The sequence below is a fragment of the Protopterus annectens genome, chromosome 7.part0 (genome assembly GCF_019279795.1).
Source record: "Protopterus annectens isolate FY-2018-M chromosome 7.part0, PAN1.0, whole genome shotgun sequence".
In the NCBI taxonomy this organism is placed as follows: Eukaryota; Metazoa; Chordata; order Ceratodontiformes; family Protopteridae; genus Protopterus; species Protopterus annectens.
The window spans coordinates 1,614,534,815-1,614,554,378 of NC_056739.1; positions in this window are offsets into that span (position 1 = coordinate 1,614,534,815).

Consider the following 19,564-nt stretch of genomic DNA (forward strand, 5'->3'; position numbering starts at 1 on the left):
GTAGTCAATGCATGATATACGTTGGAGGGGGCCTAAGGCATGGGCAGAGAGACTGGGTGCATATATTTAAATGAGAGATGTAGTACTTAATAAATGCAATTACAGACCAGAAAGGGAATTAACTGCAAAAAATATCTTCTGATATTATGGGAAGAGGCAAACCTGACTTTAACCTGACTTTAAGACAGAAGGAGTTATTATCAGTCATGACTTTAGATGCAAAAAAAGCCACTACATGGAAGTGGAAGAAGCAAGAACCCCCAACAAGGAAAGAGATCATTACTTTACTAGATCAGATCAGAGAGAGCAAAGAAAGAGTTGGAACAGTAAGTAAAAATAAGTTTATGTAAAGGTGGTTGCCATGGATAAGATATTTATATATTGTATAATATATTGATGTAGAGTCTAGACATGTTAGTTTTCATAAATGAATGACTTCAAAGAATCTACAATGTTAATTTGTTGTGGTTTTCTTTATTTGTCATTTTTTTAGATGAAAGTTGTTTGATAATGTTATTCACCCAATAAGCAATGGAAGTCTAAAAACACTTGCAGTATCAATGTATAATTTAAAATTGCAAGCAATGGAATTAGACTGAATCACCTGTATAATCTGAGTTTAAAAGGTAAAGTATAATAAAAACTTGTGTATAGCCACCAGAGCAATAGCAAATGATGCACTATGCATGTTGTTTATCCACATGTATGAGATATATATTGGATATGAAATAAAAGAGATGTACTTAAATATAAAGTAAATAACATTTGTATGGTAGTGCTGGAATTATCATTTCAAAAACTTGGCAGGGAAAGGTTTTGCAAGTATTTGTACCTATATAAGGTAGCATCCTGACAGATAATGCCATATATAATAATATGTAATTATAAGCAATTATACATGATTGGTGATCAAGAAGAGGAGGAGGAGTGTGAGGGCAGCACCAAGGATCAAATGGTGGAAACTGAAAAAGGGTGATTGTGAGGTGGAGTTCAGAGAAGAGTTAAGATGGGCACTGGGTGTCAGTGAAGAGTTACCAAATAGCTGGGTAACTACAGCAGAGCTAGTAAGAGAGATGACTAGAAAAGTGCTTGGTGTGACATCTGAACAGAGGAAGGAGAACAAGGAGACCTAGTGGTGGAAAGAAGAAGTACAGGAGAGTACACAGAGAAAGAGGTTGGCGATGAAGAAGTGGGATTGTCAGAGAGATGAAGAAAGTAGACAGGAGTATAAGGAGATGAGGTGCATGGCAAAGAGAGAGGTGGAGAAGGCTAAGGATAAGGCATATGAAGAGTTGTATGAAAGGTTGGACACTAAGGAGGGAGAAAAGGACCTGTACCGATTGGCTAGACAGAGGGACTGAGCTAGGAAAGATGTGCAGCAGGTAAAGGTGATAAAGGATAATGAATAAAATGTACTCACAAGCGAGGAGAGTGTGTTGAGCAGATGGAAAGAGTACTTTGAGGGGCTGATGAATGAAGAGAATGAGAGAGAGAGAGAAGGTTGGATGATGTGGGGATAGTGAATCAGGAAGTGCAATGGATTAGCAAGGAGGAAGTAAGGATAGCAATAAAGAGGATGAAGAATGGAAAGGCTGTTGGTCCAGATGACATACCTGTGGAAGCATGGAGGTGTTTAGGTGAAATGGCAGTGGAATTTTTAACCAGATTGTTTAATGAAATCTTGGAAAGTGAGAGGATCCCTGAGGAGTGGAGAAAAAGTGTTTTGGTACTGATTTTTAAGAATAAGGGTGATGTGCAGAGCTGTAGTAACTATAGAGGGACAAAATTGATCAGTCACAGCATGAAATTACAGGAAAGAGTAGTAGAAGCTAGGTTAAGAAGGGAGGTGATGATTAGCAATTATCAGTATGGTTTCATGCCAGGAAAGAGCATTGCAGATGTGATGTTTGCTCTGAGAGTGTTGATGGAGAAGTACAGAGAAGGTCATAAGGAGTTGCATCGTGTCTTTGTGGACTTAGTGAAAGCATATGACAGGGTGCCTAGAGAGGAGCTGTGGTATTGTATGAGGAAGTCGAGAGTGGCAGAGAAGTATGTACGAGTGGTACAGGATATGTACAAGGGTAGTGTGACAGTGGTGAGATCTGCAGTGGGAGTGACAGATGTGTTTAAGGTAGAGGTGGGATTACATCAAGGATCAGCTCTGAGCCCTTTCTTATTTGCAGTGGTGATGGACAGGTTGACAGGCAAGATCAGACAGGAGTCCCCGTGGACTATGATGTTTGCAGATGACATTGTGATATGTAGTGTGAGTAGGGAACAGGTTGAGGAGACCCTGGAGAGGTGGAGATATGCTCTAGAGAGAAGAGGAATGAAGGTCAGCAGGACTAAGACAGAATATATGTGTGTGAATGAGTGGGCGGATAGAGGAATGGTGAGGATGCAGGGAGTAGAGTTGGCAAAGGTGGATGAGTTTAAATACTTGGGATCAACAGTTCAGAGTAATGGCAAGTGTGGAAGAGAGGTGAAGAAGAGTGTACAGGCAGGGTGGAGTGGGTGGAGAAGAGTGTCAGGATTGATTTGTGACAAATGAGTACCAGTAAGAGTGAAAGGGAAGGTCTACAAGAGGGTAGTGAGACCAGCTATGTTATATGGGTTGGAGACAGTGGCAATGACAAAAAGGCAGGAGTCAGAGCTGGATGTGGCAGAGTTAAAGATGTTAAGATTTGCACTGGGTGTGACTAGGATGGACAGGATTAGGAATCAGTATATTAGAGGGTCAGCTCAGGTTGGACAGTTTGGAGACAAAGCCAGAGAGGCAAGATTGCATTGGTTTGGACATGTGCTGAGGAGGGATGCTGAGTATATTGGGAAAAGGATGCTAAGGATGGAGCTGCCAGGTAAGAGGAAAAGAGGAAGGCCTAAGATAAGGTTTATGGATGTAGTGAGAAAGGACATGTAGGTGGTTGGTGTGACAGAGCAAGATGCAGAGGACAGGAAGAAATGGAAACAGATGATCCGCTGTGGCGACCCCTAATGGGAACAGCCGAAAGAAAAAGAAGAAGAAGCAATTCTACATGATTATTTCCTGTTAAGGGGGTACCAAGATATTAGAAATTCTGTTTTTTTAAACACATTTATTAAATTAGCACATAAGACATAGACAAACTTACATTAATAGAGCTTCAAATGCAAAATTTGAGCTCATTAATACAACAGATTAATGAAAAACATTACATAGACCAAGAAACATTGGGCCATTTGGAAAAAGAAGTGACTGAAGAAGTGTGAAAATATAAAGAAAAAAAAACTGGAGATTTTTGAAAGGTATAAAAAAGAAACATAGATGTGGGAAAGAAAGAGAGATTCGATATGGTGCAATATGTATGAAAAAGAGAAAACAAAACTAATAAATACAAAAAAAATGCAGCTGCAAAGATATTTGAAAAGAAATACAGGCAATGGTACTCAGATATGAAAAATTTCACAGTACAAAAAATAAGATCACAAGGGGGAAAATGTAGAATAGAAGATTAGTAAAGCAGAAGTTAAACAAATATAAGCTGACCTGTGAAGTGAAGAAATTAGTGTTGAAAGTTTAACACAGGTTATGTCACAGCAAGATGGAACAATGAATCTGCAAATAAGGAGAAACAGGGGGAGTATGAGACATCTGAATATGGGCATGAAAAAGAAAAGAGATTTAATATGGTGCAATATTTATATAAAGGAGAATGCAACTATAATCAATACAAAAAATGCAGCAACAAAGATATCTGAAAAGTAATACAGGCAAAGGCATCCGGATATGGAAAATTTTAGAATACAAAAAATAAGAAAACAAAGGGGGGAAAGTGGAAAAGAGGATTAGTAATGGAAAAGTTAAAGAAATATAAACAAGTTATGGATTACCTGTGAAGTGAACAATTTAGTGTAATAAATTTATTTCTGGTAATGTCACAGCATGATGGAGTAATGAGTCCACAAATTAAGGAAAAACAAGTGTAACAGGAAAAATCTGATCAGTTGCCACATGAAGATACTCTGACACATTTAGCTGGAAACCAGTACACAAGTTCAGTTGGTGCTACACAGCTAGGGCAGGAGCAGGAAAACTGTGGCAACTCTGACACAGTTAATGTGGCGTGATAAGCCTATGACTGCTCATATGAAAAAGCAACAGATGATGTAGGATGTAGCTGAATAGAATGTGGCACAGGAAGATGTTCTGAAACTTTCTGTAGAATGCCTGCAGGAAATTGGGAATAAAGAATGTGCCCCCAGTTTAGAAGAAAAAGTTCTAATGGAAGAGTTTCTTGATTTAATAGAGATGGATAAACATATTAAGATTGATGAAAGAAATAGATTGCAGAAAGTCAATAAGATCCAAAATGTTAGAAGTCTGATAAAACAAATGAACACAGAAATCAAGACTATTAACATAAATTCATGTGATATAACAGAAGCAAATAGGATATATTACTGTGCAGCTAAATTAATAACAGATAAAGTCTTACCACAACAATACAGGGCAATAAGGGAAGTGAAAGGAAGAAATCAAATGCCATCATGGAAGTATCAAATAGAGAAAACTATAAAACAGTTAAGACAAGAAGTGTCACTGCTAAAAGAGTATAAAAGAGGGAACAGTTAACAAAAAAAAACTTAGAAAGCTAGACTTGATAAAAGCAATGCACAGTATTAGAACAGACCAGGATCTGTTGTACAGTATTGCAACTAATAAACTAGAGATATCAGCACAGACAGAAAAATGTAGAAGACATGCAGATAAATATAAAGGAAAAGTACAAAATAAGCACTTCATTGATGACCCAAAACGTTTTATAGATAATTGTGAAACAAAGCAAAAGGAATAGAAACTTCACCAAAAAAAATGAAATAGACACATTTTGGGGAAATATTTATGAAGACCCTGTGGAACATAACAAAGATGCTGAATGGATAGACGACGTAAACAAAACCGTAAGAAGTAAAAATGTACAGGATATGAAATGGGATGAAGTAATGGTCAGAGAAATTGAAACAAAATTAAGAAAAACTGGAAAACCCCCAGGCCCAGATACAGTAGCTAACCTCTGGCTAAAAGTATTAACATCTTTACACAAAGATTTAGTCCTGAGTAAGAACTGTTTATATGCACATCCTGAACAGGCACCAATCTGGTTAAAAATAGAAAGAACGATACTCCTCTTAAGAGTGAACCTGAAAGCTATCCTAAGAACAATAGACCAATAACTTACCTTCTGATGACATATAAACTATATATTGGAATTCATGCTGACAGAGTTTATAGTCATTAAGAAGAGAACTCAGGCATGGCAATAGCACAAAAGGGTAACAAAAGAAAGTCATATGGAAAAAAAAGGATCATTTGTTTTTAAATAAAGTCATAATGGAGAACTGTAAAAAGGGGAATTTAAGTATGGCATGGATTGACTACAAAAAAGCATTTGACAGCATCTCACTTTCATGGATAAAGGAGGGCTTACAGATATACAAGATACACCCGGCATTGATCAGTTGCATTACAGTGACCATGAAACAGTGGCAAACCACTTTACATCTAAGTCACGATAAAAGACAAATTATTATCCCAGGGATAAAAATTCAAAGGGGGATATTCAAAGGTGACTCTTTGTTACTGCTGCTCTTTTGTCTTGTCCTTAACCCATTAAGCTGTCTATCTGACAGATTAGGTCATGGTTACAATTTGACTCTTGGACAACAACAAAGTATAAAGACTTCTCATCTTCTTTTTGCAGATGATTTAAAAATGTACAGTTCATCAGGTAAGGAGTTATAAGCACAAGTGGAAGTGATCAAAACTTTCTTAGATGATATAAATTATTTGGTCTTAATAAATGTACAAAAGCAAAATTTAAAGCAGGAAAGCTGCAGCACCAAGAAAATATCAGTCTAGGACAGGAATGTGATATAAAGGAGCCTGAGCAGGAGGGAGTGTATAAATATTTTGGAAATGATGAAGGATTAACAATAAAACATGAACAAATGTAAGGAAAACTCAGCAAGGAATATTTTAAACCAATTTGCTCTTCCTGTCCTAACTTGGAGTTTTGGGGTGAGTGACTGGCCTCCAAAAGTATGGGATCAGTTGGACAGGAAAACAAGAAAAATGCTTTATGCTTATCAAATGATATATAAAAATCAGACTATACTAAGATTATATATTCCTCGTTCTGAAGGAGGTATGGGCCTCCTCGGAATTGATTATGTGTATAGATCCGTAATCAGAGGACTGCATGCTGACCTCACCAGATCCAAACATAGTGAAAGTTTTGAAACATGAAGCGAACAAGTCTAAGATGACTTCCTCACTTAGTTTAGCAGAAGCATATCCATGCCAAGCCGGAATGGAGACCAAACCAAACATAGACACAAATCAAGTGGCAACTGAATTTGCCAAAAATGAAAGAAGGAATATAAAGAGCAAGATCAGATTAGAAGGCAAGAAATGTGGAAAAGGCATAAATATAGTGGCAAGGGCAGAAAACTGCTTGAACAATCTCATGTCAATCAGGATCTGACACAGGAGTGGTTAAGGAGAGACGAGTTTAAATCAAAAGATGAAAACTTAATATTAGCGGCTCAGGATCATGAACTATGTACACGTTGATTTACAAAGTCCACTGAATACGTGGGAAAAACAGGCAAATGAAGGTTCTATAAAACAAACTGGAAACAGTCACACATCTTGTTGCTGGGTTTGATACACTAATGGCAGAGGGCCTGTATACTGAAAGGCATAATAATGTGGCAAGACTTTTGCAACTGGGTTGTGCAAACATTACTATATTGAAGTAGTTGAGAAGCATTGGAAACATGACACACAAAGCATTATAGACAATGATGAAGTTTTTATTACATGGGATTACCTATTACCAACAGTTCAAAAAATAGATATGAGAAAAACAGATATAGTAGCTCATGAAAAGAAGACAAAAGTAGCATTGATTATTGAAATTGCTATACCCACTGATTACAGTGTCTTACATACAGAGAGGCACAAAGTCATAAATGACCAGGATTGGCTGGGAGAAACAATGGCAATGTGGAAGAAAGATACCCAGACAGTTCCAAAAGTAGTAGGAGCAATGGTCTCACAAAAACAGAATTTACAGTCATATTTAGTTATGCTATCAATACATGAATTGAATTGGAGTCGTCGGCATACTGAATAAGGGAGGATTCTTTGCATGAGGTGTAAAGATCATTGGTGAAGATGTTAAACAAAAGGGGTCCCAAGATGGAGCTTTGGGGGAACACCAGTGGAGATGGGAAGGAAAGGTGATTTCTTTAGGTACAGCTATTAGCTCCCCCAATATTTCTGACAGAGTATTCTACAGGGAATTGTTTAAAATCTGTCAACTCATTACACTTCCCAAAACATGTTCTCAGTTGCATCTTTTTTCCTTTCTCACCTCCAACATTTGCTTTCTACCTGAGGAAAAATTCCTTTGAATTCTGCTTTGGGTATAAATATATATGCATCCAAGCAAAAATCCTAAGCCTTCTAGACTTTGTTGCATATTTGGGAGCCAAACACATGCTGTCCTATTGTTCCCTTGTAAAATGATTTTCCAGTCTGTCTTCCCAATCTTTTCTAACCATCTCTGATTGATTCTTACAGTTATCATGCAGTATTTTATATTCCCTACTAATTATTCCCCTTTTCCCATTAACTTCTGTTCTACAGTCAACTAAAAACCAGGGCAGGTCCTTCACTCAGGACTCTGCTATCCCTTTCTCTTTTCCTATACTGTGATATCAATCCCTAGTAGGGAAGGCAGTCTGTCTGGAACCTGCGATCCAAACTTCCTCCTGGCCTCATCCTACTCTCTTACATTTCCCTCTCTAGTTATTTGTTAACAGTACCTTGCTTCCTTTGCTAGTTTTCCTCAGTAAATTCCAGCTCCTTCATGCCTATTTTCTGTACCTGAATTTGCACTCATTCCTATTGGCAAAATTTCCTTTCTCAATTCCTGTATTGGCTTAGTTCTTAGAATATGATATTCTGTAAGGTTGATGTTATTCTCCTCAGGGATATGCATTCAAAATCCCACTTTCACCTTGTTTCTGGACTCCCAGCCTGCTTCATTATCATTGCTTTCCACTTTGAATTATAACATTCTGTTTGTGCTACACCGTGAGCCTTAACTGTGTAACTCTAAAATATGCTTGCAAATCAGGTAATTCTAAATCACGTTGATCTACTGGGAAAATCAACTTATCCCACTTTACTCTCTTGCCCTGTTCCCCTCCCAGATACATTTCTTCAACTCTTAATTAATTAATGTCCACAACTTTTTCTCAAGTTAATAAACATAAGTCTGACCTGTGCATAAAGCTAAAGGGACTAAAAATGTCTTCACTGCTTGTGTCTTACTGTCCATACCCTTGTCCATAAACACAAGTTTCCAGATTCTTATTTTTTGTATTATCTTTTGTTTAGTTTCGTCCCATATATTCTTAGCTGCCATAAGTTTTTTTTTAATCCATACTATTTCATTGTATTGTCTCCCCATAAATATAGACATTGCTGAAACAATCTGTGTGTGGTTACATAACTTATGGCTATCACCTTTGTTTTACTTTCATTAACTTTATATCCTGAAAAGACTTGAAACTTTCTGAAAATGTTTCAGAACACTGAAATGTCATTTTATGGATTTATCAAGTACAAAATAATATCATCTGCAAATAAAGACAACTTTTCTTAATAACGTTACCAATTACATCCTTTGATTTATGAGTCTCTCATTTTTTTTGTCTGGCAATAGCTCCAAATATAAAGAAAATAGTACATGGGAAGGAGAACCCCCTACCTGGTTCCTCTTTTCAAGCACAATTTATCAGAGAGGAACCCTCCCACTTTAATTCATGCATCTGATCCTTCATACATCCTTGCAATGAGCGTTATTATTGTATCAGGGAATGCCAATGCTTCTATTATCCTACTCATAAAATCCCAGCTTACTCTGAATGCTTTCTCTGCATCAAGATCCACTAACAACAATGGTATTTTCTAACATTCTGTTTCCCTCTGGATCATCATTGTTTTATTAATGTTGCCAAATATTTGCATCCCCTCAAAAAACAAAAAACAAAAAACAAAACAAAACAAAACAAAAAAACAATGAAAAAAAAAACAAAACAAACAAAAACAAAAAAACCCACAATGATCCATGTCTATTAATTCTGACAACACCTTTGCCATTATTTTAGATAGTATAGACATAAACACTATAATTATGATTTAAAATTGAAATGGGTTTATATGAAGCTGGGTTTGATCAGTCTTTATCCCCTTTGGGTAACACAGCTATCACAGCTTTCTTTCAAGATGGTGGTGCTTCTCCCCTTTTAAAATACTATTAAACAGAATCTTCTAGATTTTTATCACTTTTTCCCACCTAATTTTCAGGCTTCCATTGGAATAACATCTGTTTCTGGAGACTTTACTGCCGATTAATTATATAACACCATTTTTATCTCATCTCCTCCTATCTTAACTATTAGTTGTGCCTCATCTTTCCCTGATCTTGGCACAATTAAGTCTTCTATAAATATTTCCATCTGTGATCTTTCCTGATTTCCACATTCTTCTGTTTTGTACAAATTTTCATAAAATTTTTGAAATATCTCTAATATTGCTATAGAATCTCTGGTTATTTTTCTAGGCTTCCTAAGTTTGGCAACAACTCTTTCTGTTGCCAAAGTCATAGTGCTATAGGTTTTTGTTCTCTGGAGTTGTTATCAGCATTGATTAACAGCAATATTTCTAAACTCTAGCATATTACCCAAATACTCCCTTATTTTCTATTTAGCAGTCTGCAGTTAATTGTCTTTCTGTTTGGAGAGATTCCATTTATTCTGCAATACTTTAATCTTTGTCAGCACCTCTAAAAATTCCCTATTACTTCTTAACCATAGCTCTTTGCTTTAATTTCTACCTTATTTTTCCATTCTATTTTCATTTTATGCCATTCAACAGCTATCACTTCTGAAGAAATGTCTGTCTTCTCTATTCACTCTCAAACAGTTTTCACTACTCATTCCTTGAATTCCTTTCTTTTTAAGAGGTAGGTGGGAAAGTACCAATGTCTCATTTTTACTTTATTACTCTGCATTTTTATTGTTATGCCGCGGTGGTACGGCGGTAGCATTGTTACCTCACAGCAAGAGGTTCTCCCGTTCGATTCTCGGCTTGGCTTGGGAGGGCATTCTGTGTGGAGTCTACATGTCCTCCCCGCGGTTGGGTAGCGGTCAAAAGACATGTGTGCGTAAATGGGCATGCCTTTTTTGAAGGTTGGGTGTTGAGCTGGCACCTCGGCGTTTCGTAAAAAAAAATCTACTTCCAATCATTAGCGGACCGGAGTTCCACTGTGGCGACCCTTACCGGGAAAAAGCCGAAAGACTAACAACAACAATTCTGCATTTTTATTGTTGTTTTTGTTGGTACATGATCTGTAGTAGTTATTGCAAGTGCTGAAGTTTTCAGTTAAATCCACACATCCTGTGAAATGGAAACTTTATCCAGTATAGACCAGTTATTGTACTTTGGGGAGTAATATGTAAACTCTGTTTGAATTCCTACTACTGGATGCATGCTTTCCATACGAAATATTTTCTTAAATTTTTACAGAAATGTACACTCTTTTCTTATATTTCCCTTCTAGATCTCCCCGATACACCCTTATTATTGCAAATCAAGTTCCATTTCCTACCTATAAGTAGTATTCCTTGCTGAAAACTAATTATTTCTCCCCAAAAATTTTTAAGCAGGAAATAGCATAGTAAAGTGTGTAGACATAAAAAGTTGCTTAAGATATTATGGGTCATCATGATGTTGTTATTGCTATGGAAATAAAATAGGTTTGCTTAAAGACAGATCTCAGTAATTACTTGTCCAGAGGCTCTTGTTGGTCTAGCAGGAGTGACACCAGCATGGTATGCTGGAGGTTTTGAGTTCAAGTTCCCAGTGAGAGCTAATATTATCTTTTCACTTCTTTGATGCTAACAGTTCTACACATCAGATGGCTTTCTCTGTATTTGTGTGTGTGTTTGCAATTTGACCTTAATTACCATAATGGTGGATTCCTAACTGAAAAGATAAGGATCTTAAGGGAAAACTCAATACCTATCAGTCCAGAGGCCCTTGCTGGTCCAACAGCAGTGACATGAACACAGTTTGATGGAGGTCATAAGTTTAACGCCCAGATAAGAGCTAATACTATCCTTTCACTTCTCTGATTCTAACGGCCTCAGCAGTGGACTTTCTCTGTAGTAGCATGTGTTTGTATTTTGATTTAATCACCATGCTGGAGGTTTCCTAGCTGAAAGGAGAAGAGTCTTAGGGGACGATTCAGTATTCAGCTCTCCAGAGGCTTGTATTGGTCCAGCAACAGTGACATTAGCATATGCTGCAAGTTTTGGGGGTTGAGTACCAAATGATAGCTAATATTATCTTTCACTGTAATGATTCTAACAATTCCTAAGCAGAAGGCTTTCTCTGTATTTGTATGTGTTTATAATTTGACCTTAATCACCATGTTGAGGTTCCCTAGCTGAAAGGATAACGCTGTTAAGAGAAAACTTAATACCTATCTATCCAGAAGCTATTAGTCTAGTAACTGTAACTCCAAGACAGTCTGTTGAAGGTCTTGGGTTTGTATCTCTCAATCTCTTACCACACAAATTCAGGACAAAATCTTAAATAATATGAGACAAAGGTCCAAAATCAGAGACAAATTTTAAATATTGTACTTATGAACTTATAACATTGATAGAATATTAGGCTTTGCATTGCCATGCATTTTCTAAGAGACATGAAACTCTAGGCCACATAATGAATTTAGAGTAGTGTTACAGTCTGCGAGTGACGTCAACCAATATGTTGACATCATTAAGAAACATTGGCACCTATTACAAGAGGTACCACAGTTGCAGATTATCACCTGTAAAGATCCACTATTCAGTTTCAAGAACAATATGTCACTCAAGAAACAGTTATGTAACAAGGATGTGCCTAAGAAAGCCATCCCTTCTTCACGTCAGGGCACTTTTCCTTGCAGGTCATGCAGTGCCTGCCCCCATATTTACAGTATAAATACCTATGTCCACCCCACCAAGCATTTTCAGTTACAGCTTAATACTTATGCTGATTGCAAGAGCACTGATGTTGTCTATTATTGTTTTTGTCAGAAATGTCCGGTGTTTTATGTGGGTAAAACGAATAAATTTCTTAAAGACAGAATTCTAGAACATCTTTGTGATGTCAAAAATAAGAAACCCACTAATGCACTCGCCCAGCATATTATTAATACAGATAATTCACATTCTTTTAAGTTTTTTGTGCTACAGTGCATACACAAAAACATTAGAGGAGGGGATATAGAAAATTTTACTGAAAGCTGTGAACAGAGATGGATCATTAAATTGAATGCAAATAAATATCCAGGCCTTAATAGCTCTACTTCCTTGGTTCCTTTCCTGAAAGCAAGACGCCTCAAACATGTTTAATTTTAGGCACCTCATACACCCATTACACTTATATTTATATTTATTCATATTTTAGAGACATAGACTACTTTTAGTTATACATACATATTGTAGATAGATTTTATGACTAGATCCAGATTTTTAGCCTTTTATTTTTATCTATGTTTTTCATAGCTACAGCATTTATGGAGTTTATATCTATGCACATTACTTAGGTCTTTTACCAACAGTTTTGTATATAGTTTTTGTATGCAGTTTTTATATGCATTTACATGCAGTATTTTATATGTGTCTTTTATATGCAGTTTTTTCTGTATGTAGCCTTTTCTACATTTATAAGTTTTATATAGCTTTAATGCCTTAATTGACCTATGACATCAGTGATTGAGTCAATGGTTCCATCTGTATATAAGCAATGGAGTGTTTTATTTTCTTGTCTGATGAAGCAATTAGTTTTGCGAAAGCGCTCACCACTGTTCTTATTTATTTTTTTGTGTTATTAAAGACGCTATTGTGTGGTACCTCGGTGTATTTTTGGTTATATATAGTTCTGGTTTTGTGCACCTGGGTTTTACCTAAAGCCGTTTCTCTCTTTATACATAAGTATGTTATAACTCCCCTGTACTCACCCCTCATCAGACCACTAATAGAGTACAATGTTCCCTTCTGTATGTACCTCACCAGGCACCTGCAGCAGCTAGAAAGACCTCAGAGGTTTCTCACCATGAAAATTCAAGGCCTTCAACACATGACCTACATGGTCAGACTGAAGGCCCTGTCACTGTACTCTGTATCTTATAGGCTGCTGATAGGTGACTTGTGCCTGGCCTACAGAGCAATCTTGGACCCTGCCCTAATGGAAATGCTGCATATCTGCAAGTCAAATGGGACAAGATTCACCCACTCTAGGGATTTTAACCTAACCTGCAACATTAACAGGACATGCTGGAGAGACAGATATGTCTCCCAGCAATTGTCACTCCTCTGGATCAAACTCCCAATTCACATAAAACAGAGCTCCTCAATGACCTTATTTAAACATAACTTAGACAGCTGGATAGAAAACCATAAATTTACTGTGGGGTGTCACCTATGTCCCTCTTGGATAAGGGCAGTTGGTGCTGATCATAGACCCACGCTGCAGATATAGACCATACAACCTGGTCAATAAGGGAACAAGAGTATAGCATGGCTAGGCTTATAAAGGCCCTAGGGCTAATAGCCTAGTAACCTACTATGAACCTATGAAGCCAGACAGACTTTACAAGGTGCCACAACCCCCCAAGTTTCTTTTCCATAACCTTGTGGCTGACCCATCTGATATTTCCTTAGCCAAAGGCTCCAGCTCTAAACACCTTACTACCACTAATCCTGCACCCTCAGAAAAAGATAGCAGGGGATTTCTTATGTACTTGAAGAAAATATATAATTCTTTCATCCCGGCATTCAGAACACATTGCTAAATACCTTTTGTCAACTTTTTCTGATATGAATTAGGCAGTTGCTGAGTTACCTTCTTCTACATTAAATCCATGATTTCTTCAATATCACAGGTCACTATAAATTCTTTGAAATGTTTTTGTGATGCTGAGGATATAGTCTCAAGATCTGCTGCAGCTGGGTCAGTTATATGCTAATGCACATGTTTAAGATCCCTGAATTTCCCCTGAAGATGTGAAGCCTCAAATGTTTAATGTTTCCTTTGACAAGGAAGTATTACTTGGTACCTCATCAATTGAAATCTTGAAAAAGGATTGATGAGAGGGGAAACTGATCGAAGGGATCAAACAAATGCTTCAGTCTCCTATTCCAAAATATAACAGGAATTACAATTCCGGTCCTGGGCCTTTTTATAGAAATCCATTTAAACAGTCCCAACTTAAAAAAAAAAAACAAGCAAACAACAATTCAAAACAAACAAACAGAAAAAAAAATGGCGTGGCAACTCTATGAAAAAAAAAAGACCATCTCAGGCTCAATCTCAACAAAAGAAAAATGACTGATTATACCCCTCTTCCATCCCCGTCCCCTTCCCACCCTGGCCAGTGTCTAAATCTTTCAAGAAACCATTTTCCTTTTCCTTTGGAGAAAAGTCACAACAGATTCCTGGAGGATAGAAATTATTCAAAATGGATACAGGTGACAATGGGACTCTTTCCCTTCAAATCTAGGTGTTCCTCCTCACCCTCAAAATCAAACCCACATCTTTCCTCCCATCATTTCTCATATGGCGACCTAAGATGTAATAAAATCTGTACCAGAGAATTAAAAAGGAAAAGGATGGTATTTAAGGCATTGTCTAGTGACCAGAAAATAGAAAACCTGGACATCTGTTCTAGACTCATATTTCTTAAACCTTCACATAAAAGTTCAAAAACTCAAAATGCTCACTCTTCAGTCTTTTTTTCCCTCTGATATCTCCTCTACATTTTTGTTGAGTCTGAACTTAAAATATGCTTATCACCATATTCCCATTCACAGACGAATCAGATGCTTTTTAAGCTTTTCTGCTCGTAGTTGCCATTTTAAGGTCTTGTCCTTACCCTTTGGTCTATCTACAGCCACAGGCTAGAAAACTTGTTACTATAAAATCACATTTGGTTAAAAGGAAGAGATTTTCCAGTTGGTGCCACAAGAAGAATCAGGATCCTTTCATAGCTGAAGCTCCTCTGGTTTCCCAATATCTAATATGAATTGACTAAATCTGTCCTGTCCTACTCATCTATTAATATTCATCTTACAGCCATTTCTGTTTGCTGCCCTTGGATCCCCCTTCCGCCTTATCTTGGTTTGAACAGTTTTTGAAAGGGGTACTACACATCTGTTCACCTTAAAAACAGATTTGGATCTTAACTTTGTTTTAGAAAACTTACTATTTTACCTTCTGAATCAGTTAATTAAGATGATTGAAAGTGCTTAACATGAAAAGCAATGTAACTCATTACTCTGATATCACCTGTCTGAATGTCTGAATTGCAAGCACTCATGCTGTCATGGACTTATGTTATCTTTCATAGGGACAAGGTAATAGTAAGAACTAACCCTTCCTTTATACCAAAAATCCATTCTTCTCTTTGTTTTTTAATGAACCATAAAATAAGGGACAGATAATGTTACATACTCTGGATGTCTACAGATAACTTAGATACTACATTAGCAGAATAACTTACTTTAGACAATCAAATCAGCCCTTCTTTTCATTTGCAGGTAAGAAAAAGGCAGCCAGTATCAGTACCTTTAACGTACAAGTTTTTATCCCATTCTATCCAGTTTTGTTATTGTCACCATGGCATCCCTTTCTTCAGAAATTCTAAGCTCACTCCATCAGAGCATTGTTACGTCTAGAGCTTTTTCAAAAGGAATGGACTGTAGAACTATTATAGAGGCAGCAACTTGGTCTTTTATACACACCTTCACTAAACATTGTGATTCTGGTTTCTTTTCCAGGGCAAGAGCAGAACCTACTAGGACTGTACCCCAGATGTTCTTGGACTCTAACCGTTGTTTCTCTTTCCTAGCTATCTTGGCTCTGGTAATCATCCCATATTGCTTAGGCTACTGCAACAGTGATTTAATAATAAACATAGTATGGTTGTGTAAGTTAACTTAGATAAAAGTAGATGTTCAAACAGATCACTGTTGTAGTACTAAAAACCTTCCTCCCTCCCTCTTTTCTTTTATTCTTTTGTAATTTCCTACAGGATCTTCTCCCTTTCTATATTCCTTTGGCCAGGGTAGGTCGCCCCTTAGCCATGTCTTTTTGTCCTTTCTGCTAGCACATAACTAACCATAAAAGAACTTTGTCATCTGTACTGTTCTCAAACCTTCCTGTTCTATGAGGTACTCATGCATCTGCTTTTAATACCAACATGCGCTCATGCTCCCTTGAGCATTTAGTGTGTGTGGAAGGCACCCAAAAGTTTTTCAGTACTGGCTGGACATCTGATCCTTGGCAGAGTACATACTACATACATTAAACTACTGAAACAGTGGTCTATTTGAATGCCTAGTCTTATGGTAACTTTACTTACTCAACTTGTATTTTATTTTAATGAAATCCTCCAGGCTTCTTGGAATGAAAGTATGGTAATTTGTTTTCCTAAATTTGGGGATAGTGGGCACATTAAAATGCAGACCACTAAACCTGGTGACTATAAAATTATAGTGGGCTTGCTTTCACAGTGTTCAGAAAAAATAGAATTTCATTAGTGGAAATGCAAGCTTGTACAGTCAAAATGTGGTCTCTATGTACTAATGTGTTTGTTCAAGGTCTCTTTTGGTCACAAATCTGACTACATTGCAAAGATATGTAATAAGAGTAACTCAAGAAATGCTTTGGTTTAGCTCCATGATGGGATTAGATGAAGAATGGAAAAGTAAGATATCCCTGAGGAATGGGTATTTTTTGGGGAAGGTTAATGAGGACACAAATATATATCTGTGTTTAAATGGAAAGATAAGTAACAGGACTGTTAGGGAGAGGGATATTTTTCAGGGATGCCCACTGTGACCTTTATACTATTCATTTTTAAGTGTTGATAGTAAGAAATGTGAGAGCTTAGACTATTAGTGGATTAGTAGATGGTGGAGACTGCTGCCTCTAAGATAATTAAACCTGCTGATTATTTAAAAGTTATGTTAAAAGATATTAGTTTTCAATCCAATGTGAATAAGTATAGCCCTTATAATGGAATATGCACTTAAAGTGAACAGTGGGAACCATAACATTTTATCACTTAATCAGGTGAAGTGGAGTTGAGAGGAGGGCTTGTGTGAAGAATAAAGGAAAAGGCAATCTTAAATTACTGTAAATTTAACTTTGGTATAACTATGTCACATGAGGGAATGCAGAGGCTGCAGTTGCAAACAAATTATGGCAGTGAGATGGGAAGACTTAAAATGTCAAAATTAAAAAGAATGTTTCCATTAAAGTAATTTATGCTGTGTATGGGGGTTCAGGCTTAAACTGACTAAAATTAGTTTTTTTGTTTCATGAAGTAAACAATGTTGTTTAAGAATTCCGTTAGCTGGTATGTTTTGATGATGATGTTATAGTTTATAATGAAATGAACTACAGTTTTAGTGATGGGATACCACTATGAATGGATCTGTTAGATGGATTCATACAGGGATCTTTGTAATGGATGTGATGTATACCGACAAATTCATATCTGAAGAAGCTCTGTGATTGCTTTAAGGAAATGGGATGTTAATATATAAGAAGGTTTTATTTAATCAAGACAAGTGAGATGACAGAATAAGGCACTCTTACTGTGTCTTTCTAGTCTTTAATGGAACTATGGATATATGATAAACGTAAGAATTTCTTATAGGTTCATAGGTTGGTACTAGGCTATTGGCCTATACAAGCCTAGCCATAACAATTCCCTGGATATTTCTTCCCACAATATTTACTTCCCTGGACCCCTGTCTAGCAGGGCGACTGACATGATACCCGGGGTGAATTTCCTATCTCCCATCCAGTCGTCAAGGTTTTGAAGAGGGCCAAAGAGGCGCTCTGCTTGACATGTATGGGCAGTCTATTCCAAAGTCTGGGGAGTCTCTGGGTCAGGCATCTATCCCTTCAATGTAAAGAAATGATTTTGGAGCTTAGATATTATAAGGGTAAATGTGGAGGGAAGTTGTGAGTGATGTGAAATTATACGCACAAATGGACTGGGAAAGGTTTTGTTTAAGGAAAGTATATAACAATGTCACGGAGATGTAGACAGTTTTGTCTGTTACTTTTCCGGATAATAACAAAGACACAGGGATGTGGGAAACTGCCACATGACAAGTGATCAGAAGACTGTAGAAGTGAGGATGGCCATATTCAAGACAAATATTACACCTAATTTTTACTGTATTAAATATTTTGTGTGGAAATCCCACTGTTTAACTGTTTACATGTGCTGTCAGTTCAATGGATTTTATTAGACTGGCAAAAAAAAAAGATTTGCTTTGAGAAAAGGGTGAAGTAAATTACAAAGAGAATACAAGGATAGAAAATACTTGCAAGAAATACTTACACACCAACAAGGGTGTGCTTGTTGAGTGGCTCTTCTGTGATTTATTTTAATTGTGGTTTGTAAAAAAACTGCATGCTCTTGTATTGTGCAAGCTAGCGGTGCACTGCAATTGTTTTCACTTTTCTATACTGTAAGTTTATCTATAGTGTTAATATATATCATTTAGGGGTTGTAGGATGCAGGAAGACTTGTCCCCTGCAAAAAACAATTTTTGTCATTTTGTGTTTTTTTAAGTCATGCTTCATAATATTCAAAAATCGAGGATTCATGACTCATTGAGAATGATTTGATGGAGCAGAGGGGCAAAAGAAATCATGGGTATTTTGAAGGTGTAGCAAAGTATTGTTTTTCAGTTTTGTTTTGTATTCTTATAATAATAATAATAATAATAATAATAATAATAATAATAATATATCTGGATTGCCATAATGTGCCAGTTTAGGGCTCCTGAACATTCTGCTGCTGAGTATGGCCTGAACACATAAAAAAGTTGTGGGTTTGGGCTAATAGGTTGTCTGCAGGTATCCATGTTTCTGATAAAAAGGAAGCAATTTTTTTTTAGTTTTAAGGGAACAATTCTTAGTAAACATGGATACAGTACATTATAAAGCAAAACAATGTTGACCTATGCCAGCAATATAAAAAGAGCAGCAGAGCAACACATAAGCTAGTCAAGTCAAACATTTTCAGTGAAGAATCTTCAAATTTTACTATTAAAGCACACTTTGAGTTTAGCATTGAAAAGGAGGAAAAAAATGTTGGAAACTGATTGGTGAACATGTCAGCAGATGCAAAATGTGATGATTAAAATGTGGAAAAAAGGTCTGGATGTGGCAAGAGCAACATAGGGTGTAGCATACTACAAAGAAAGAATGTTGTACTGGAGGAAAATAGGAAACCCGATGAGTCAGTAAAAAGGCTTGTTGGGAGAAGTGAAATGACCGATCTCACGACCTCAGCAAATGATAGGGTATGCCAGGTATTATATCTTTCACAAAGTCTAACTTTAAGTAAGATATGTTTGTGCTCAAAAAAGT